Raw genomic sequence first — 23,556 nt, forward strand, 5'->3', positions numbered from 1 at the left:
GGTCATGGAAGAGATTAGAAAGGAAATTAAAATGTTCATGCTATTCAACAAAAATGAACACACAAATTACCAGCTCCTCTGGGACACATCAAGAACATTTCTTATCAAGCATTGTAGCCTCCTCTGTTGTTTTCCCTTCCCATCCCTTCCTATTCTCTCCCCGCCCACGCCCATCCTCCTCTTCCCACCAAAGTTGTAAAGTTTGTTTTTTGACATAACGACTTGTACATCTAACTGTTGCAATTGGTCCACCTGTATCCCTATTTAAATGATTTGTTTTTCCCCCTTCCCCTCCACAAATTATACGGACATCAAATATATTGAAAGAAGGGGTTATACCGTGGGGATGGAACATACAAAGCAACAAAGAAATAATCTTATAAATGTGTTAGAAACAATCACATGAAAGAAAAAAAACATTTGAATACATATCTTAGGGTTCATTTCCCTGACATCAACTTATCTGACCTTCTCTGCTTGACTCAGACATATACTAGTTATTTCAAATAAGGAAAACCGTGGGACATAAGTTTCTTTGAACCTGGCTTACTTCAATTAATATAATTTTTTCCAAGTCTTTCCATTTCCTAACAAATGGGCAATGTAATTCTTTCTGGTAGATGTATAGAATTCCATTGTGTATATATACCACATTTTCTTGATCCATTCATCTACTGAGTGGCATCTGGGTTGGTTCCATATATTAGCTATGGAAAATAATGCTGCAATAAACAGAGTCGTGATGGTTGCTTTAGTGTGGTCTTGTTTGTGAACATTTTGGTAAATGCCCAAAAGTGGGATTGCTGGGTCATAGGGGAGCTCTATGTGGAGTTTTTTGAGGAACCTCCATACTGGTTTACAAAGTGGTTGAACAAGCTTACACTCCCACCAACAATGCAGTAAGGTTCCCTTCTGTCCACATCCCCTCCAGCATCTGTTGTTATTAGATTGTAGCCATTCTAACTGGGGTGAGGTGGTATCTTAATGTTGTTTTGATTAGCATTTCTTTTATGGATAGGGACATATAGGGTTTCTTCATGGGTCTATTGACCATCCTTCTTTTTTCTTCAGAAAAGTTTATCTTTATGTCTTTAGCCCACTTATTTACTGGACAATTGTTTGTTTGAGTATTTGTTGTTGGGGGATTTAGTTTTTTCTGAGTTCCAAGTATATTTTAGATATGAGACCCTTGTCCGTTGTATGGCTAGTGAAGAGCTTCTCCCAATCCATGGGTTTTCTATTGATCTTGCTAGCTATGTCCTTTGCCATGTAAAAACTCTGCAACTCCAAGCAATCCCATTTGTCCAACCCTTCTTTTATTTGTTGTGTTTCTTGGTCTTTATTAAGAAAATTTCGTTTGGCCAAGATTTTGTGGAGAAGTTTTGCATCGATGTTCATCAAAGAAACGCTTCTATAGTTCTCTTTTTTTGATGAGTCCCTGTCTGGTTTTGAGATGAGGGTTATGATGGCTTCATAGAATGAGTTCGGTAGTGAACTTTCTCTTTCAATTTCATTGAAGATTTGAAGGAGTATTGGTGTGAGTTCTGCTTTGAAAGCCTTGTATAATTCTGCCATAAATTTTCCGGGTCCTGGGTTTTTCTTTGATGGGAGGTCTCTTATTGCTCTTTCTATTTCAAGGATTGATTTGTGTCTTTTTAGTTGGTTTGACTCATGTTGGTTTGGTTTTGGGCATATTGCTTTTTGCTAGGAAATTGTCCATTTCTTTCAGATTCTCAAAGTTATTATCATAAAGGTTTGAGAAATATTCCATTATAATGTTCTGAATCTTGGTGGTTTCTTTGGTGATGCTTTCATTCTCATCTCTGAGTTTGTTTCTGTGGGTGTGTTCTTTTTCTGATACGATTTTTCAGCGGCTGTCCATTTTTTTTTTAACTTTTTCAAGGAACCAACTCATTGTTTTGTTGATTCTTTATATGTTTTTTTGGATTCTAATTTGTTTAATTTGATTTAATTTTAATTCTTTCTTCCTGTCTCCTGGATTGGGGTTTATCTTGCTGCTCTTTTTCAAGGAAGTTCAGATGTCTCATTAAATTGTTGGTTTCAGATGTCTCCAATTTGTTGATGTAGAAAATCAGAGGTATAAACTTGCCTATAAGTACTGCTTTTGCTGTGTCCAGAGGAGCTGGTAATTTGTGTGTTCAATTTTTTGAATATCATGAACATTTGAATTTCCTTTCTAATCTCTTCCATGATGCAGTGGTGATTCAACAGTGTGTTGTTCAGCCTGCATGTGTTACAAGACCTTCTCTGGTGGCTTTTGGTGTTGAGTTGTAATTTTATTCCCTTGTCTGAGAGCATGCAGGCCATCACTTCAATGTTTCTGAATTTGGACCAGTTTGCTTTGTGACCTAAAATGTGGTGTATTTTGGAAAATGTTCTGTGTGCTGCTGAGAATAATGTATAATCTGCTGCTGCAGGGTGAAATATTCGGTAGATATCTGTAAAATCAAGTTGATCTATGCAGCTGTTTAGATTTGTGGTTTCTCTTTTGAGTTTTTGCTGAGTTAATCTAACTAGTGGGGATAGTGGTGTGTTAAAGACCTCAATAATTAATGCCTTTGGATCTATGTGAGATTTGAGGGAAAGTAGTGTTCTTGGATACATTAGAGTGCTCTGTTGTTTGGTGAATAGATATTTAGAATTGTGATATCCTCCTGAAGGAGAGATTCCTTATTTAGTATGTAGTGACCTACTTTTTCTCTTCTCACTAATTTTAATTTGAAGTCAATTTTATTTGATATTAGGATTGCAACTCCCACATGTTTCTGGGGGCCTTTGCTTGGTAGATTTTATTCCATCCTTTCACTTCCATAATATGTTTGTTTTAATCTGAAAAATGTGACACCTGAAAGCAGTATATAGAAGGATCTTGCTTTTTAATCCAAGTAGGAAGTCTATGTTGCTTAATTGTAGAGTTAAGTCTGTTAATGTTGTGAGTTAGGACTGAGAGGTGTTTGGTAGTTCCTGCCATGTTATCCACCTTCTTAGGTGCTGCCACAACTTGGTTCTTCACATGGTTCTTGGATTCTCAGTTTGGGTGAAGTTTCTTGGCCTTTATTGTGGTCTTGTTGGTTTTCTATGTGTAGGACATCTTTAAGTATCTTTTGTAGGGCTGGTTTGGTGGGGATCTATTGTTTGAGTTTTTTTTGCTATGGAAGGTTTTCATTTGACCTTCTTTATGAAGGAGGGTTTAGCTGGGTACAGTATTCTTGGTTGATTGGTGTTTGTCTCTAGGGTGTGATATACATCATTCTAGCCTCTTCTTGCTTTACTTGTCTCTGCTGAGAAATCTGAGGTGCTTCTAATTGGTTTCCTTTTATTTGTGATTGATCTTTTCACCTTGACAGCTTTAAGAATCCTTTCCTTGAGCTGAATTGATCCTGTGCAGATTATAATGTGATGGTAGGATGTCCTGTTCAGGTCTGGTGTATTTGGGGTTCTAAAAGCTTCTTGTATCTGAACAGGCCTATCTTTTTGCATGTTTGGGAAGTTCCCTGATGGGATCCTGTTAAATAAATTTCCTAGACCATTAACTGGTATCTCTAGTTGCTCCTCTACATCTATTTTTCTCAGATTAAGACTTCTGATGGTGTCTACCAAATATTGAATCGATCTATCACAACTCTTGGATTTGTCTTGGATAATTGTATGCTCTCTCTCTATAATATCTTGGCTGTCTCCAATCTCTGAGATTCCATCTTCTGCATGGTCTAACTTACTGTCAAGACTTTCTACTTTGTTTTTTATTTCCTTTCCTTGTAATTGTTTGGCTTTGATGTCTTCAAATTCCTTGTTGGAGCTTTGCTGTAGATATTGTATGAACTTCTTTACTTCTTTAATTTGTTGTTCAGTGTTTATTCTCAAATCACTTAGTTGATTGGTTATGGTTTCCTTGGACTCCCATTCCTTCTGTGGAACTCCATTTAGCATTCCCTTTGTGGTCTGTCTGGATTCCTTAGGCTGTCTGTTTATGAATTCCACGTATACCTCTATTGATCTTTGCCCATTCTTATCCTGCTCACACAATTCTTGTTTTACTCTTTGATTAGCTTCCCCATGCTCATACAATACGTGTATTTTTCTTTGACTGTTTTCAGCCTGCCATGCAAATCCTGTAGTAATCTTTGATTATCTTCCTCATGCTCATGAGATTCCTGTATTAATTTTTGGTTAACCTTATTATGCTCATGAAGTTCCCATATTAATCTTTGGTTGCCCTCATCTTGCTTCCTATCATGGTCACACTGAATCCTCTACACATTTTCATACCTTTCATTCACCATGTTTACCGGTAGTGTTTGTAGAGCTTTTTGGGCACTCTCTTCTGGATTTTTCCTTAAATGTTCTGTCACCTCATTATCATGAGTGGGAGTTGAGATACACGGATTAGCCATTTTTCTTGTCTTTCTCTGGCTTGTTCTGTACATTTGGTAAGAAAGTAACACCAATTTTGTGCTAGAACACTACTTTAAGGCAAGCATCAACCAGAGTCCTGTAGTTACACATTAAAATGGCTGCAGATACAATCTAGTTCAACAGATACAATCTATTCGTCATCAAACAACAATGGATTAATGAGCTAAGGATATCAAAGAAGGATTCAGATGGCCAGACCTTAATAGGTTTAGGGAGAATTGTGAGGAAAAATAGGATTAGAGGAAGGTTGTGAGGTAAAAGGAAAGAGTGAATTTGACCAAATCCTAATCTCAGAGAGGAAATGGATAGGACTTAATGAAATGAGCGAGATTAAAAACAAAACAAGAACTAAGAAAAACAAACATTTAAATTTAAAAATTGAAATACTTAAAATTATGGAAGAATAAAGAAATGATAATGGTGAAGAAAGGGATAGGATGAGAAAGGAGAGAGATAAGAAGCAAAAAATGAAAAAAATGAAAAAATTTAAAAATAGAATAGGTAAAAATTATATAATCACAAAGAAATAATACTACTATTAAAGAAGTTAAGCCTAAGAGGTTGTGAATTAAGTAATATATTCCTGGATTAAATATGTACACAATGAGGAATAAGGTCTAAGTACCGATGACAGGTATAAATTTGGGGATTAGCAGAATAGAAATTAATCACTTAAAAAAAGAAAGAATAAAGGACTAAATGGTTAAAAGAGATTTCACACGCACACACCTGAAATAAAAATTATGGAAGAAAAAAAAATAAAAAACAAATTTTTTCAAAAATTAAAAAATTAAGTAGTAAAAAGAGTTCTTTGATTTTTTTGTTGGAGGGGGAGATCTTTTATTTCCAGTCTGTCTGTAACCAGTCTTGGTGGAGTCTCTGGTCTGCTTGTGGTGTTTGGTTTTCTTGTGGCTTGATTGGTTTCTTAAGTTTGTTAGAGCAAGCAGAAAGAAGGTGTGCCTCCCCCAGGACTTTGTGATTCTCCTCCCAGTCTAGTTGAGTGAGAAGGAGTTCTGCTTTGAGTATCACAAAAGCTGGAGTTGTCTGTTTCCTCTAACTTGTATTTGCTGTGCTGAGGCTAGGTTCTGGGTAGGGTTGAGGCCTATCAGCAATCAATAGCTTTTCCCTCAGGAGCTAGCTCCTAAGACACTCATAGAGCCGAGCCTGGAGCCATTCTCAAGGTTTATGTTTATTGAGTTTCAATTCTTTGTGTTTTACCCATTCTGCTGTCTAGGCTGCAGTGGAGAGGGGCATCCTTTGCCTTTGTTTACCCAGTGAAGAAAGTCACTCCTCCTGAAGTGGAGCTTCCTCTCTCTGAGTGGAGCTGAACCTGGCAAGCCAGGTCAGGTTCCTGTGACCTGTTGAATGGCACCTATGGTTTTCTTTCAAGGCCTGAGTTGGAGCTAGCTGCTCTGGCAGGGCAGTTGTCAGTAACATAGATGGAGATATTCTCTGGTGGTGGGGGATGGCCTAACTTCCCACTGCTGCTCCATGAGAAGGATTGAAGTTATCTTGCTTCTACTCATGCCAGACTCTGTTCCTGGGCTGTCCCTGGTCTGCGAATAGCAGGATGAACATTTCTGCTCCTTGCCAGTTCTTGCTGCTGGTGAATAGAAGCTGCTCACACACCGTGTCTGGCGCCTATGTCCTGGATGGTCTCTGTTGATATGTTGGCAGTGGTAATTGCCACTGCCATCACCACTGCCACCCCCGCTGTGGCTACTGTCAAGTTCTCAGATCTGTCTTCTTGACCAAGCTGCCTGGATTTTTCCTCTGTGACCAAGCTCTCTGTACTGTGATGGCACACTTGGTATGTGATAGCCTGGGACTGTTCACTGGAACACTAAAACTGCTTTCTATGAAGACCTTATTTAGCCTCCAGCTTCTCCTCAGCCATCTTCCTCCAGAGTGATATTTTGGATTTATACTATTGAAAAGTTGAGAGCTTATATCACACAAAGTGAGGATGAGGACAGGAGACATAGCATTTCCTTATCACAGATGCTGTGTTCTTCAAGTCACATCATGGAGAGCATGACAGGGCAAGTGTATCTTGTATTTTCCTTAAAGTAGGCAGACTACCTAATTCCATCTGCTATGAAAGATTCTAGAAAGTCACTAATGCCTGGAATACATCACCTAACATAAAAGAAATTACTTGTGAGGACAGAAATGTTCTTGGTGGCTCATGGTGTGCTGGTGGCTCTTCCATGTGATGAAGAAGCACCTTGTGGAGGGCGTGGGCCACAGCATACATGGTGGTGTAGATATTGTAACTTTCTTGTGACATGGCCATATCAAAAGTGTGTCCCTGCAACCAAGCCACAGTGGCATTGGATGAAGACTGCCCCAATTTTCTATAATCAGACTTAATCAATATGCACTGAGCAGCCCAAATCCATAACCTAGGAACTGAAATATCTCATGAGTCCTTGGAACAGTTATGTCTTGGGACAAAATTGATGAACCCAGAAATGTCTGTATGGTGGTGAGAGAAGATGAGAGGTGCATGGAAGGAGTTTGGCAGGAAGTGTCTTTTGCTAAGGGTCATGTCATCATAGGGTGAGTTCATGACCCAGACTTTCTCTGTAATTAAAAAAATCCCAAATTTAAGAATAAAGCTTAGTAGCAATTCAATTTCTCCATAAATGATTATCACATTGGTTGAGGATTCCATGATCTGGCGACACCTTGGTTGATCAGTTGGTAAATCTGATGGGCTGTTTGTCAGGATCATATTCTCAAAGGCAAGACAGACTCCATTCTATTGCATCTCCTCTCTCAATTCTGAGAAGAACCACACACCATAGTTGTCTTTGGTTATGAGCAGTCCCACCCAGGTCCAGCCAAATGGAAGCATCAAGGAGATCATGGCCAGGGCTAGAGCTGAGTCCTTGGCAGCTATCTGGGTGACAGCACTGAACTGTCCATGGTCACTCAGGAGAGGATCAAAAGACCAATAGGTTAACTAAAGGGGGAAAAATAATCACAACAGCAGAAAGAGGATGGTCATTGTCAGTGTCACAGTCCTGATGAGCAGCTAACAACCGCTTGCAGTTGTGGGAGTGAATTTTTCCTTTTCCCATGTGTTTTTTTTGTCAGTTGTGGGGCTTGAACTCTGGGCCTTGGCACTGTCCCTCAGCACTTAAGTTCAAGGCAAGTGCTCTACCACTTGAGCTACAGCACCATGTCCAGTTTTCTAGTAGTTTCTTGGAGATAGAATTCTCATGGCCTTTCCTGCCCTGGCTGGCTTTGAACTGTGATCCTCAGATCTCAGCCTCCTGAGTGGCTATGATTACAGGCATGAGCCACCAGTGCCTGGCTTGCTTATCCCACTTGTAATATGATCTCTCATGCTCCAAGATTTTTGTAGAATTGTATGGATCAGGATCAGAGCCGGGGCTCATTCTTTGCCCTCTTATAAACTCTCTTTTGATCTCTTCCAACAAAGATAATGTGGATGCCCTACCCAATGTGGGGATTTTTTCCTTTGAGAACAATCAGTATGTGAGGCTCATAATACCACCTCTTTTCTCCACTTCTTCAACCTATTGAGGACAGGTTCAAGGTGGACTTAGCTTCACATCTGCCCTCTCCTTCAATACTCACCTGTGGAAGTTTGTAGAGGTCCAGAAGTGTCCTGATTGGGACAGATGTGCTTGAAGTTCCTGTGAGTACTGCTACAACTTTGCTGTATCTCCTGCAGGTGCAATTAGGGATGTTTTTATTTTTCCCAGACAGCAAGGTCAATGGATTCTCAAACACATCAGTGTCTACATAATGTGAAATATAGATCTCAAACCCTAGGGTCATGTTGGGTAGCAGATGGGCATTGTGTTGATTTCCTCAACTGCGAGGGTCAGGGACAGAACTAATTGGCATTTCCTTAGTTGAACCTGCACAAAGGTCACAGAGATTCAGGTATGTAAACATGTATTACAAAGGATTAAGTTGAAATCTCAATACTTTGTTGAATTGAGTGGTTTTCTGTACACACAGTAATATGTTTGGACCCTGTCTTCAAAAAGGATGGAATTAGAATTTGGATTGTTAGGAAGATAATGAGAATTGGGAGAGTTCCGGAACCAGGATTTGATCAATGAACACTAGATTGCTGTTCTGAGATAGAGAGGGAGTGAGCTGGCTTTTCCTGTCTGTCATTTGTGGATACATGAGAAGCACTAATATCTGGGCCATAAAGCTTGTCTAGTTCCCACACCAAGTCATTGAGTACCTTGAAGTAAGTCTGTGTATGAAATATATGAAGGTTAGGTCTGTATCTGAAGTAAATGAAGTAATGTTTGAGATCCTAGTTTGCCCAAACAGCAATTAGAGCCGGGTGCCAGTGGCTCATGCCTGTAATTCTAGGTACTCAGGCGGCTGCAATCTAAGGATCACCGTTCACAGTCAGCTGGAGCAGAAAAACCCACGAGATTCTAATCTCCAATAAACCACTAGAGAACTGGAAATGGTGCTGTGGGTCAAGTGGTAAAGTGCTTGAGTTGAGCTGAAGAGTACAGGGACAGTGCTCCGGACCAGAGTTTAAGCTCCACCACCGACACTAATAATAATAATATCACCATCATTATCACCATCACCAATAAGGACATTATCTGAGGAAGAAGACAGTCTCCTGGAACAAAAAGTCTGTCCTGGTGGGGAGGGATCCTGGGGATGAGTGATCATCCCGATGCCAGTGGAAAACTGCATCCATAAGAGGGATGGTGTCAGACCCTAAAGGGAGTCACTTTGTGCTTGTCCTTTCAAAACTAAACACAGCTGGGAGGTCAAAAAAAATATTTGAAAAGCTTGTATATTTGATGCCCATGTCTGCTTTCCTTCTAACTGGGCAGGAATCTATATGTATTATCAATTATTTTTATATAAGGTAAGTTTTTGTTTTTAAGGCTATGGTTGTGAAATTGGGGATAGCTTAAAATTATCCAAAAGGGCAACCTCTACTCTCTGCTCAAGGCAATAATAGGAAGTAAATTTTTAATATGGAAGCAGATACATATATTCAGCCGGTCTAATAAAGAGTGTAAGGCTGGAGTGTTAGTAAATCAAAAGCCTCTTCTCACAAGCCCCAAATAGGACATCTAGCCATTTGGCTCTAATAGAGCTCACACAGACATGTAAAGGTGTATTCATACACATTATAAATATTCTTTCTTGGTATTGTAAAACCCCAATTAATCATGGATCTAAGATCTTGTCCCCATTGAAAGATGTCTGGGAAGCTTCACAGAAAGCTGATATGCAGTGTAATGGTCACCATAGATCAGGTTCTCCAGTCAACCAGGGAAATGCTTTTGCACACCAGAGTGCTACGTAGGCTGTAGTGCTCGGCTGTAGGAAAATGGCTTGACTACCAGCACAACTATGTTTATAGAAGCATTATTCACCACAGCTAAGATATGGAACCTATCCAGATGCCCCTCAGTAGGTGAATGGATCAAGAAAATGTCACACACACACCGGAATTATATGCCTCCATCAGGAAGAATGACACTGCCCAATTTGCTAGAAAATGGAAAGACTTGGAAAAAATCATATTAAGTAAAGTATGCCAGACCCAAAGAAATATAAGTCCCATGGTTTTCCTTAATTGTAATTTTGGTATATGTCTAGGCTAATCTTATCATATGATCTGAAAAGCTCAAAAGTTATGTACATATGACCATATAAAATGAAGCTCAGCAAAATGAACCCCAAGGTACAGATACACGAGGTTTTTCTTTATTGTTTTTAATGTACTATGTGATTTTTTTTGTTTCTTATGTATGTTCTTTCTCCTATGGTATATCCCTGTTGTCACTGTATTTGATTTAGGTACCTTGAATCTTGTATATACATTTATCTAATTTGGGGAGGGGAAGTGGGAATAACAAAATTCTGAAAGAGGGTCACAGGATGACCCATTGCAACAATGATATTCACAAGAAACTATGTTGGCAATGCACTTTATGTATTTGGGGGAGAGAGGAGTGAGGGAGGGGGAGAGGGAAGGGATGGTAGGAGAAAAAGGAGGGGTAACAATGTTGGACTAGAAATGTACTCATTACCTTCCTGATGTCACTGTAACCCCTCTGTACAGCATCTTTACAATAAAATAAAAAGTTTTAAGAAGAACCCCCATCCAAGAATGTCTTGGATCCCTTCTATGCTCAAATTTCTTCAGATCAACTTTTATCTAAATGGAAGTGACCCTTTTCAGTTCTTCTCAGTATTCCCACAGCTGTGAAATTGTCTGTTGTTACCTCTTGGATACACATTTCTAGAATAAAAACTTTCTAACTTTATCCCCAATCTTCGGTTTCAGATTCATGTAGACACGAGGTCTCACAGAACCTCTAAAAAACTTGAGATTCCTCTTCAAGATTACAAAAGGAGAGTTAACCACATTGCATGAATGGTGTGATCAAGTTTCCAATTTTAAATTTCCGTTGACTCAAATATAAATAACATTCTTTAGTCTCAGAACAATTGTTAAAGCTCCTTCATTAAGCTTAGGATGTATAAGGAGTCACCTTTTCTAATGACTATTTCCTGGGCTGAATTGGAAAGTAACCCATTTTGACAGTGGGCCCAATTTTATACTAGGGAAGTTATTTCTGGCTAACTTCCGCTCTTGGGCAATTGAGCTCAAAGAATTCTCTCTTCTGGAAATAGCACTCTCATACTTATAGTCAATGGGATGGGAAAAACTCTCCTGCAGAACAGGAAGACTTTAGCTGTCATTCCTGCAGCCCAAGGAGGAACCTGCAGAACTGTAAAGGTTAAATGCTGTGTGTATATTCCAGACAACTCAAATATCTCCCCAGCCCCTCTGGTTCTACACATTCAAATTGATACTAAGTCTGACTCTGCTCTTAGTTTTAAAAATGCCTTGCTTAATGGTTCTCTGGAACGATTTGTGGGGAAATTTGTTGTTTATCTTTATGGCATTAATAGGTGGAGGTGTATTGATCTACTGCACCTTTTATAGCTTCTGAGGATTATTATGCTTCAGAATTTCTTGTTTGACTTCCTTTCCAGTTTTTGGTTAAAGAATGCTGCTAATGTTGTCCCAAACTGACAATTCAACAACAGAACTTCCCATGTAACCCATTGGTAAGATAGGACAAGACTTGAAATGTCAATGTCTCTGTTCAGCCTAATGCAGTGACAGAAACAGATCTTCACCAATCATTGTCCTTTAAGATTGAGGGGCCATAGTCATTTGAAGGGAGTGAGGCAGGATAACCTCAGAAAACTGTGGCAGGGTAAATGATTGACAGTACTTTAAAAAGCTAGTAGCTAGTACAGAAGATTTTTACCCATCTACATCTTTTATGATTAAGGGATCAAAGTCATTTCAGGAGAAAATGAAAGATGATCCATGGAAAATGAAGCATGGGAAATGGTTACCAGACATGACTTAAAAACCCTCAAGCTTAAAGGTTATCTATCCACTTCCCTTAATATTAAGGTAAGAAAGTCATTTTAGGGGAAAATGAGACAGGGGAAATTGAGGAAACATGGTACATAGAAATACAGAAGCACTATCTTTGCTTCAAAGAGAGACAACAGGGTGCATTCCTTCCTGTGAGGTGCATATCTTACCCCAAGAATTAATATTTGTCTGGCCGGAAATATATCTTCCTGTGAAAATTCTCCCCCAAAGTTTAAGCAACATGACTCCTTTCTTTCTTTTTTCATTTTAATGGCTTCCTTTCTTTTTCTTTCCTTTCTTTTTGGTGAAAATATCATACAGAGGGGTTACAATTACATAGGTAAGATAATGTGTCCATTTTGTATCAAGAATTGTAGCCTTCTCCTTTGCTTTGGTTTCCCTTATTTCCAATAACCAGTATATGTCTGAGAAAAGCAGAAAAGTTCAGGTAAGTTGATGTTAGGTGAAATGAACCCAATGGTCTTCTCCCCCAAGTCCCCTTCTAGAAGTAAATCCCCTTAGTTTGGGACATTTCAAGAACCTCCTCCCCATTCCCTCCCACAATGACCAAGTTCTTATTTCCCTTAAAGCTTCTCACATACCTTTTTTAACCCCAAATGAATATCTGCTCTTTCCTGCCACATGCTGAAGGCTAAAGCCCATTATCCTTCAACTTCTTTCTGCCTCTCTCCTGATTCCCATTCACTCTCCCACAAACCCCCATTTTAGGAATAAAAAACATCCTAATGGCTCTTACTGTTTGCTTCAGGATCCTGAAAAATTAATCAGAGTCATCTCATCTGTTCTCATTTATCCAACCCTTGTGTCCCACGTCTTCTCTAACTCCCCAGTCATTTCAGATTTTGATTTTAACGACACCTTCTTTATTATCCCCTTACACATCACCTCAAGGCCCATCTTTGCCTTCAAGTAGGAAAGACCCAGATACACTCCAGGCTCAGCAAATAACCCAGACAGTATGCCTCATGGATTTAGAGACCCCCGCCATTATTTTGACCAAACCCTACCATAGGACTTGACCAATCACAACCTGTCCCCTAGTTTTCTTCTTCAATATGACCTCCATCTCTTCAGCCTTTCAGCTGAGCCAAACATCAAACAACTTGATCAGTTGTTGTTCAAAGGGTCTATATCCTCAGAATCCTCCCCTAAGTGTACCATTTTTAGTTAATTATTTGCATGTTTATAGTTTAAACTTAAATTCCCGAAACTAGGGAAATCTGCCATACTGTTACATATATAAATATGTAATAATTGTAAAAATTGTAATAAATATGCAAAGATACAAAATCTCTACTTCAATTATTCTTCAGTTTGTTCTCATTTCATTCTCCCCTACAGCATTACAGTGTTAAATCAGTCTTTCTAAAGCATTGGTTTAATTTTTGTTATCGCCTGATTTTAAAAAGGTAATGATTTTCTACCACCTGAACTTTTCTTTCTTCAGATCTACAGCTTTTCCTCCAGCTTTTTCCTTGCTGTGGTTTGAATGTGTCTTCTCCAATATGACAGTATTAAGAGGTGATGACTTTCCAATTTGATTAGGTAATGGAGGGACAAAGTGAACAAATGCAGCAGTTGTGGCAAAGGAACTTGTGTGTGGGAAAAATGGGAGAATCTGGGAAAGAGCAAGGAAAGAGGTGACATTGTCCAAAAAGAAATGTAGTATTTACCTGACTTATGTAACTGTAACCCCAGAATATCCCCTTTATAATAACCATAAACATTTTTAAGTTGACAAAAAGTAATAAATACCTTTAAAGAATTAGTAAAAAAGTAAATACCAAGCATTCCACTCACCTTCTTAACCCTCTTGCTTCTTGGGGCTACAGAGCCTTGAAAGACTCGGCTCAGTTGTGCCAGATTTTAGTCACACCTAAGGGTCATTATTTCTCACCAGGGATGAGCTATACCTCCCTGCAGAATTCAGGACCTCCTCAATTTCCACCTGTCTCTGTCCAACTAAGAGCATCTGGCCCTTCTTGGCCTTCTTTAACTTCTTTCACCTCTGGATTCCCACTTTTTCCCTTATAGACTTTCCCTTGCACTCTGTCACCAAATGGGCCCTTTTCATTCAGCATGATTGCCAGTAGTGTTCCTAGAGCATTTTGAGAACTATCCTCTAGGTTTTTCATTGACTGCTCTGTTGCCAATTCCAAGTGGGATAGAACAAGCCATAGAAACACAAGATAAATGGCAAGTGAAGGAGCCTCAAGTCCAAATAAGCATGCAACAGATTCTGATTTCTTCAAGGAGCCTTCTGAATGGTTGAATTGTTCCTTCTCTTGTACGATTTAAAGAACATGGCCAGATACTGAGTCCGAGCATGATCTAATGTATTTTTCCCCTCTTTTGGGATACTTTTGTTTTCGATATCTATTAGTATTGAGGATCCTTAGAGACTGAGGTGACAAGGCTCAGCTCAGACCATCATGCACTCTGTACCTTCAACTTCCAGTGAGGAATAGTGACCAACAATCAAACTATTCCTCCAGTGGTTCATCTTAAGTCACGTTGATGCCCTGACCCTTTTTTCCAGAAAAAAGTACTCATAGAGATTCCCATGGGAAACTGGTGCTGCTTAATACCCTGATCTAAAATTCTAGAGAAAAGAGAGGGGAGGTGTTACAGAGGAAGAGAGGAAGAGAGAGGTATGGAGGGGGAGAGGCAGAGATATTTCCTAGAAAAATACACTGAGTAATATTGCAGAACAGCAAATATTTGAACAGAAATACACAACTAGCTCAGAAAATATACTCAAGTAACTGAAATCAAAGCATGGAAACTTTCCTCAAAATGAATGTTCATATGTCAGTGAACTGAGCAATATAGTGATATTCAAGCAGCGTTATAGCCTACATATAGGGAAAGGAAGAATCACAGTAGATTTGTAATCAAAAGGACGATTGATAACATAAAAGGAAGGTTACATTGGAGGAAGCAAAGGATATCCAGGAGGAAATACAAATTTAGACAGTCTCGTTGGAATCTTGCTCTAAATCTAACATAGCCCGCAAAATGAATGAGTTAAAATGGTTATTGACTGCCCAAATTGTATAGATTTGTCTCAGAACCTCCAAGCATTTAAGACAAAATTTTGTTCATCTTAAGATTTATTTCTTTTAGTTGGTCTCTCCCTAAACCTGTGCAGTGAATTTCTCTCAGGTCTTATCAAGAGGATGTAACACTTGGGGGCAAAGATGCAGCTCAGGAGGCCTCCACTGGAGGCCAAGATGGAGACCTCCACCGCCACCATGACCTTCCCCTTGGTGCTGTGGTAGACAGGCAGGAAGGTGAGCCACACACTGCAGAACATCAGCATGCTGAAGGTCAGGAACTTGGCCTCATTGAAGGTGTCAGACAGGTTCCTGAATAGAAAGCCACCATGAAGCTGGCCAGGGCCAGGGCACCCAGGTATCCCAGGATACAGTAGAAAGCAGTGAGGGAGCCCATGTTTCACAGGATGATGATGTGGCCATATTCAGAGGGTGCATCTATGTCCACAAAAGGAGGAGAGATTCCCAGCCAGAGAATACAGAGAGTCACTTAGATGAGGGTGCAGATGGGGATAATGAGGTTAGCAGCCCTGGTCACCACCCACAGTCTCATGCTTCTTTCTGGAGCAGTAAGTGTGAAGGCCAGAACCAGAGTGATGGTCTTGGCCAGGACCCTGGAGACAGCCACAGTGAAGACCACTGCGAATGTGGTGTGCTGGAGGATGCAGGTGGCTGTTTTGTGACAGCCAAGGTAGAGCAAGGAGCAGAGGAAGCAGCAGGTGAGGGAGATGAGCAGGATGTAGGTGAGGGCCCGGTTATTGGCCTTGACAATTGGGGTTTCTTGGTGCTTGATAAATACCCCAAGAACAGCAGCTGCAGACCAGAGCCATGCCCAAGGGGTCTTCATAAGCAAGGAAGATCTCAGTTTCCATGAGGCAGTGGTTTCTCTGGGTGTTGGCAAACTGATGATCTGCACATCTGACACACTGCTCCATGTCTCTTGAGGAGTGAGAATCACTATTAGTCTGGGTTCCATATTTCTCTTTCCTCACATCCTCCTCTACTCAAGCTGCTCATTTTGCCTGATTCACCTGTTGACCTTTATTGCTCTCAATACTAACTAGTATAACTTTCTGTATCAAAAAATGTTCACGTGAATTCTCTTTATTTCACACATTTCTTCTTCATACCTTCTTCCCTTTCTCTTTTTTCTGTTTATTTCCCTTCCTTCTTCCTTCCCTCCCTCACTCCCTCTGATCTTCGCCCCTCTCTCTTTCTTTCTCTGTCTATTTCTTTCTCTTTTTCTTACTTACTTTCTCTCTTTCTTTCTTCCTCCCTCCCTCCCTCTTTCTCCCTCCCTTCCTTCCTTCCTTTCTTTCTTCCTTCCTTCCTTTCTTCCTTCCTTTCTTCCTTCCTTCCTTCCTTCCTCCTTCCTTTCTTTCTTTCTTTCTTTCTTTCTTTCTTTCTTTCTTTCTTTCTTTCTTTCTTTCTTTCTTTCTTTCTTTCTTTCTTTCTTTCTTTCTTTCTTTCTTTCGTCTGTCTGTCTGTCTTTCATCCAGTACTTGAACTCTGCCCCTAGGAATTTTTGGTGCTTAATTGTGGAAAAGATTTTTACTGAGTTTCCTGCCCATCATTGCATCATTGCATCCTCAAATCTCAATTGCCTGAGTTGCTTTGATTACAGGTGTAATATATAATTACCTAACCATCCTGCTACATTCTTGACTGGCTCTCTTCTACTCATTCAAAAAATAATGGAAAATATAAAATTAGCCCAAGCACTTCAATTTAAAAAGAAGGTTTAATACAAAATTCAACGTACTACTTACCCCAAACACAAACTTCCTGAGCATTTGATCTATGGGAGAATGAGTTGGAGAGGTCGGAAGGAAGGGATGGTAGGAGAAAAACATAGGAGGAGGCAACAATACTCAATAAGAAATGTACTCATTTCCTTACCTATGTAAATGTAACCCCTCTGTACAGGATTTTAACAATAAAAATGTATTAAAAAAGAACAATTCTCCTTCACTGATATGAGAAGATCTTAGAAAGCTCAGCTTGAGGAGGGAGAAGAAACATGAAATGGAGATGGTGAACTACTTCTGAATTAATGATATTTGAGTAATTGCTAGTCAACCTAGTGCCAGTGTCAGATATGGAGTGATCATAACAAAAAAACCCAAAAACACCCAAAGCCTCTTGTATTATTAGGTATGCTAAATAGAAAATAACATTTAATTAGGAAAGAGTGGCAATAAGCATTCACAAATGAAAGTCTGTGTACATCCACAATTCCATTTAGATTTGCATGTCATATCAAAAATCAACAACTAATACTTGATATTTTCTTTTTAAAAATATATTTTCTTTAAATACAAAAACATGTGACTGAGGAGAGGGGAACAGGGTATTGTAATGGAGGGGCAGTGGGTTGTTTTTTCTAAGGAGAAGTGTGTTTAACGGTAGTCATAGAACAATGGGTGAAGGTGCATGTGTGTTCCTGCTGTTTTACTGTATATCACTCCACTGGTTTGGATGGACTGAAGATTAGGAAGGAGAGATGGGGAATTTCTCTATAAGTCACAGACTGACCTGTCGCATTAGAAATCTCATTCTCTGGGCAAAGAATGCAGTCAAAGCAACAGGTAGCATTTCCATCCAGAGAGGCCTTCCTGAATCCAGGACCACAGCTCTCAGTGCAGACAGATTGAGGAGTCTGGGAACATTCAGATGAAGGGTAGTGATTATTCATCCTTTTATCTGACATCCCAGACAGTCCAGTACTTTAGGGAAAAAGATCATCAAAACACAAAATCTTTAAATACATATAATCAATGAATTGATTGAGCCTTCTTACAGTTTCATGTAACATGACCTGAAGAATATATAGGGCCTCAACATCCAGCCTCTCATGCTATCAGGAAGTCATGGAGCCTTGAAGAGGTAGATGTTAATTCTAGGAAATTAGGAAATGATAGTTAATCCTGCATCCCCTTCTTGTATTCAGGTGATGATGTGTTTTTTCTCATGATAAGAAAATCACTCAGGGAAACTTCAAATCCACACTCTAAAGCATGGCTAAGTGCTTTGAAGGTGCTGCTGTACCCAGGGTTATTCACATCTCTCTTTCTTGACTTCCCAGCTGCCATGAAGTGGGTGAACTTTACTGGCAGATGCTCCTTTCATTCCTACCTGTCCCAACACAGATCCAAAAGAAACCATCTACCTAACCATGGTCTGAAATCTCCAGGCAGAAGCAAAGCAAGCCCTTCTGCTTTCTCATTTGATTCCCTCAGGTATTTGGTCACAGTGTTGGGAAGATGATTCACAGGTGGCATTTAGCTTTTATGATATTCAATATGCAAACACAGAACAACAGATTTATAATGAAATGTTCCCCTATTCCCTCCATGAATCTGTTAGTAAGAAACTTCCAGAAACTGGAAGTGGTGAAATGTACACGAGTGAACCACACCCAACAAAATAATTAATTATCATAAGACAGACCTCAACGACACACTATTTTTTCCCAGCATAGCTAACGAGATCTCCTCCAAAAATCGAGTGTGGCTATTTTTCTCTTTTCTCTTCTTCCATTTCTGTTTGGAAGTCCTTAGTGATTTGGTACAATAAGATGCACAAGTTGGCTAATTGTGAACTCTGGAGATTGATTTTCCTAAGGTCAATGAGGAGTCCATCCTTCCTTCACTTGAGCATCTCCTGGACAGCTGCAGTCCTCTGGAACAGAGGCTGGCACTAGCCCGCTCCTAGTCTGTCAGTCCTGAGGATATCCAGATGTCCCTCAGTAGATGAATAGATCAAGAAAATGTGACACACACACACACACACACACACACACACACACAGCAATTCTATGCCTCCATCAGGAAGAATGACACCGCCCCATTTGTTAGAAAATGGAAAGACTTGGAAAAAATTATATTAAGTCAAGTATGCCAGACCCAAAGAAATACACATCCCAGGGTTACCCTTAATTGTAATTTTGGTATATGTCTAGGCTAATCTTATCAGATGATCTGAAAAGTTCAAAAGCTTTGTACATATGACCATATAAAATGATGCTCAGTAAAATGAACCCCAAAATATGGACACATGCTGTTTTTCTTTTTGTTGTTTTAAATGTACTATGTGATTATTTGTTTCTTATGTATGTTCTTCCTCCTATGGTATATCCCTGTTGTCACTGTATTTGATTTAGGTACCTTGAATCTTGTATATACATTTATCTAATTTGGGGAGAGGAAGTGGGAATAACAAAATTCTGAAAGAAGGACACAGGATGACCCATTGCAATGATAATACTTACAAGACACTATGTTGGAAATGAACTTTACATATATGGGGGTGTGAGGAGTGATGGAGATGGGAGAGGGAAGCGATGGTAGGAGAAAAACAAAGGAGGAAATAACAATGTTGGACAAGAAATGTACTCATTACCTTACTGATGTCACTGTAACCCCTCTGTACAGCATCTTTACAATAAAATAAAAAGTTTTAAGAAGAACCCCCACTCAAGAATGGCTTGGATCCCTTCTATGCTCAAATTTCTTTAGATCAACTTTTACCTAAATGGAAGTGACCCTGTTCAGTTCTTCTCAGTATTCCCACAGCTGTGAAGTTGTCTGGTGTTACCTCTTGGATATACATTTTTAGAATAAATACTTTATTTCTTTATCCCAATCTCCGGTTTCAGATTCATGTAGACACGAGGTCTCACAGTATTTTTCTATCTGTAAACCACTAAAAGACTTGAGATTCCTCTTCAAGATTAATAAAAGGAGAGTTAACCACATTGCCTGAGTGGTGTGATAAGTTTCCAAATATAAATTTTTGTTAACACAATTATAAATAGAATTCTTTAGTCTCAGAACAATCGTTAAAGCTCCTTCATTAAGCTTAGGATGTATAAGAAGTCACCATTTCTAATTATTATTTTCTGGGATGAATTGGAAAGTAACTCTTTTTGACAGTGTGCCCAATTTTATACAAGGGAGGTTATTGCTGGCTAACTTCCACTCTTGGGCAATTGAGCTCAAAGAATTCTCTCTTCTGGAAATAGCACTCTCATACTTGTAGTCAATGGGATTGGAAAAGCTCTCCTGAAGAACAGGAAGGCTTTAGCTATCATTCCTGCAGCTCAAGGGGGAACCTGCAGAACTGTTAAGGTTAAATGCTGTGTGTATATTCCAGACAACTCAAACATCTCCCCAGCCGCTCTGGATTTACACACTGAAATTGATACTGTCTGACTCTGCTCTTAGTTTTAACAAATGCCTTGCTTCATCGTTCTCTGGAACTACTTGATGGGGAAATTTGTTATTTATCTTTATGGCATTAATAGGTGGGGAGTGTATTGATCTATTGCACCTTATACTGCTTCTGAAGATTATTATGCTCCAGAATTTCTTGGTTGATTTCCTTTAGAGTTTGTGGTTAAAAAATGCTCCTAATGATGTCTCACCTGGAAATCTAACAACAGAACTTCCCATGTCACTCATTGATATGATAGGACAAGACTTCAGATATCAGTGTCCTTGCTCAGCCTACTGCAGTGACAGAGACGTATATTCACCAATTAATGTCCTTTAAGATTAAGGGACCAGGATGACAGAGGAGAAGCTGGAGGCTAAACAAGTTCTCGCATAGAAAGCAGTTTTAGTGCTCCAGTGAACAGTCCTAAGCCAGAGAATCACACCAAGTATGCCAAATTAGACCAGAGAGGGAAAATCCAGGCAAGGAAACAGATCTGAGCACTTGTCAGCAGCCGTGGCTATGGCAGCGGTGGCAGTGGCGGTGGCAGCCATAGTTGCCATACCTGCAACACAGAGAGTCCGGGACAAAGGCGCCAGACGCAATGGATGAGCGGATTCTACTCAACACCAGTAAGAACTGACAAGGAGCAGACATCTTCATCCTGTAGTTTGTAGACCAGAGATGACCCAGGAACCAAGACTCTGCTGTGAGTAGAAGCCTGACATCTTTACTGTTAGGAAACAAAGGAGGGAAGGCCACCCCTCCCCACTCCCACTAGCGGAGATCTCCATCTTTGTTACTGACAAAGGCTTGGTTGAGCAGCCAGCTCCAACTCAGGCTTTGGAAGCAAAAGAAAGAATCATTTAGCAGGTCACAGGAACCTAACCTGACCTGCCAGGCTCCACCCAGGGGAAAGTCACCCAGCCAAGGCCACCAGCCCCAAGAGTGGTTTTCTTCACTGGGTAAACAGAGCCAGAAGCTGCCCCTCCCCACAACAGCCTTGACAATCAATTGAAATTCAGTAAACATAAACCTTGAGAATAGCTTCAGAATGGGCTCTGTTAGTGTCTCAGAAGCTAGCCCCTATGGGAAAAGCTACTGTTTGCTGAAAAGCCTCAACTCTACCCAGAACCTAGCCTCATCACAGCATCTCCAAACTAGAGGACACAGCCATCTCCCCCTTTTGTAATACTGAAAACCGATCTCCCTCCCATTGAACTAGTCTGGGAGGAGGATCACAAAATCCTGGGTAAAGCAAAGTATTTTTCTGCCTGCTCAAACAAACTGACTTAAGAAACCAATCAAGCCACAGGAAAATCAAACACCACAAGCCGACCAGAGACTCCAACAAAAGACTGGTTAGGGACACAAGGGAGATACAGGATCTTTCCCTCCCACCCCCCAAAAAATTAAAGAACTCTTTTTTGTACTTTTTGTAAAAAAATTTTTCCTAAAACTTTTTTTAATTTTTAACTTAAAAATTTGTTTTCTACTAACTTTTTTTTATTCCTCTTACAATTTCTATTTTAGGAGTATACGTGTGTGTGCTCTTTTTTTTTGCTTTTTTTATTTAAAAAATTTTTTTTTGTTTATCTCTACGGAACTTTTGATCCTTTTGTTCTTTTCTTCTCATTGTTTTCACTTTTTCTTCTCTTTCGTTATTCTTTGCATGACTTAATTGCTGTTCTGCTTGCCCTCAGATATACCCATAGTTGATTATTAGACCTTATCCCACATTGTGTACACACTTAATCCAGAAATTTATTACTCAATTCAAAACCTCTTACACTTAAATTGCTTAATATGAGTACTACCTCTTTATACCTATATAATATTTTAAGCATTTTTATTTTTAATTTTTCATGTTTCCTTTCTAGCCCTCCCCTGTTCTTCTCTTATCCCCATTCTTCTCTTAATACTATGTTTTTAATTTGCATAACTTTTAAGTGTTTCACTTTTTAATTTTTAATTTTTGTTTTTCTATTTTTTCTTGTCTCTTTCTTTTCTTTCTCTTTCTTCTTTCTCTCTCCACTATGATCCTATCCAACCTATTTCCCACTTTGCGATTAGGACTTAGTTAAATTAACGCTTCCTCTGCCTTTCAACTTCCCTCTATTCCTATTTTTACCCACATCTCACCCTAAACCTAACAATTTCTGATTTGCCAAATTCTTCTTTGAGGTTCGTAGCCCATTAACATATAGTTGTTTGATGCTGAATAGATACATCTGTTGAACTAGATTGTATCTGCAGACTTTTGACTGTGCAACTACAGACTTTGGTTGATACTTGCCTTAAGATAGTGTTCTAGCACAACACTCGTGTTACTTTCATCCCAAATGGGCAGAATAAGCTGGAAAAACACAATCAAATAGCAAGTCTGGGTATCTCAACTCCCACTCATGATAATTAGGGGACAGAACAGATAGTGAATAATCCAGAGGAGAGTTCTAAAAAGCTCTACAAACACTACTAGTAAACATGGTAAATGAAAAGATTGAAAACCTGCAAAGGACTCTGTGTGAGCTTGATAGGGAGAGAGAGGAGGCAAACCAAAGGTCAATACAGGAATATCATGAGCATGAGGAAGCTACTCAAAGATTGATACTAGAATTGTACGAGCAGCTTTAGGACACTCAAAGAGAAATAAAGGAATGGCGTGAGCAGGCTGAGAACACTCAAAGAGAACTACAGGAATTGCATGAACATGAGGAAGCTAATCAAAAGAGTAATACAGAAATTGAGAGAGCAGGATGAGAATACACAAAGATCAGTAAAGGCATTCATGGAATCCATAAACAGCTTAAAGAACTCAGTGAGGGCACTAATGGAATGCTGAATGGAACCCAACATCTCATTGTTGCAATGGGTCCAACTGTATCCCTATTTAAACGATTTGTTTTTTCTCTTCCTCTACACAAATTATATGAACATCAAATACAGTGCAAGCAGGGGTTATACGGTGGAGGAGGGACATACAAAGCATCAAAAAATAATCTTATAAATGTGTTAGAAAAATCGCATGAAAGAAAAAAAAACATTTGAATACATATCTCAGGGTTCATTTCCCTAACATCAACTTATCTGAACTTTTCTGCTTGACTCAGACATATACCAGTTATTGCAAATAAGGGAAACCATGGGACCTATGTTTCTTTTGGCCTGGCTTACTTCACTTAATATAATTTTTTCCAAGTCTTCCAGTTTCTTAACAAACGGGGCAATGTCATTCTTTCTGATGGAGGCACAGAATTCCATTGTGTATATATACCATATTTTCTTGATTCAATCATAAACTGAGGGACATCTGGGTTGGTTCCATACCTTAGCTATGGTAAATAATGCTGCAATAAACATAGTTGTGCTGGTGGCTTAAGTGTGGTCTTGTTT

General features: G+C 39.4%; 1 pseudogene; it reads right to left on the reverse strand.

Annotated features, from left to right (window-relative positions):
- LOC106000617 overlaps nt 1–23,556 on the reverse strand; it is a 39,610-nt pseudogene that overhangs the window by 10,099 nt on the left and 5,955 nt on the right.

Source organism: Dipodomys ordii, unplaced genomic scaffold, assembly GCF_000151885.1.
Source record: "Dipodomys ordii isolate 6190 unplaced genomic scaffold, Dord_2.0 Scaffold230, whole genome shotgun sequence".
Lineage (NCBI taxonomy): Eukaryota > Metazoa > Chordata > Mammalia > Rodentia > Heteromyidae > Dipodomys > Dipodomys ordii.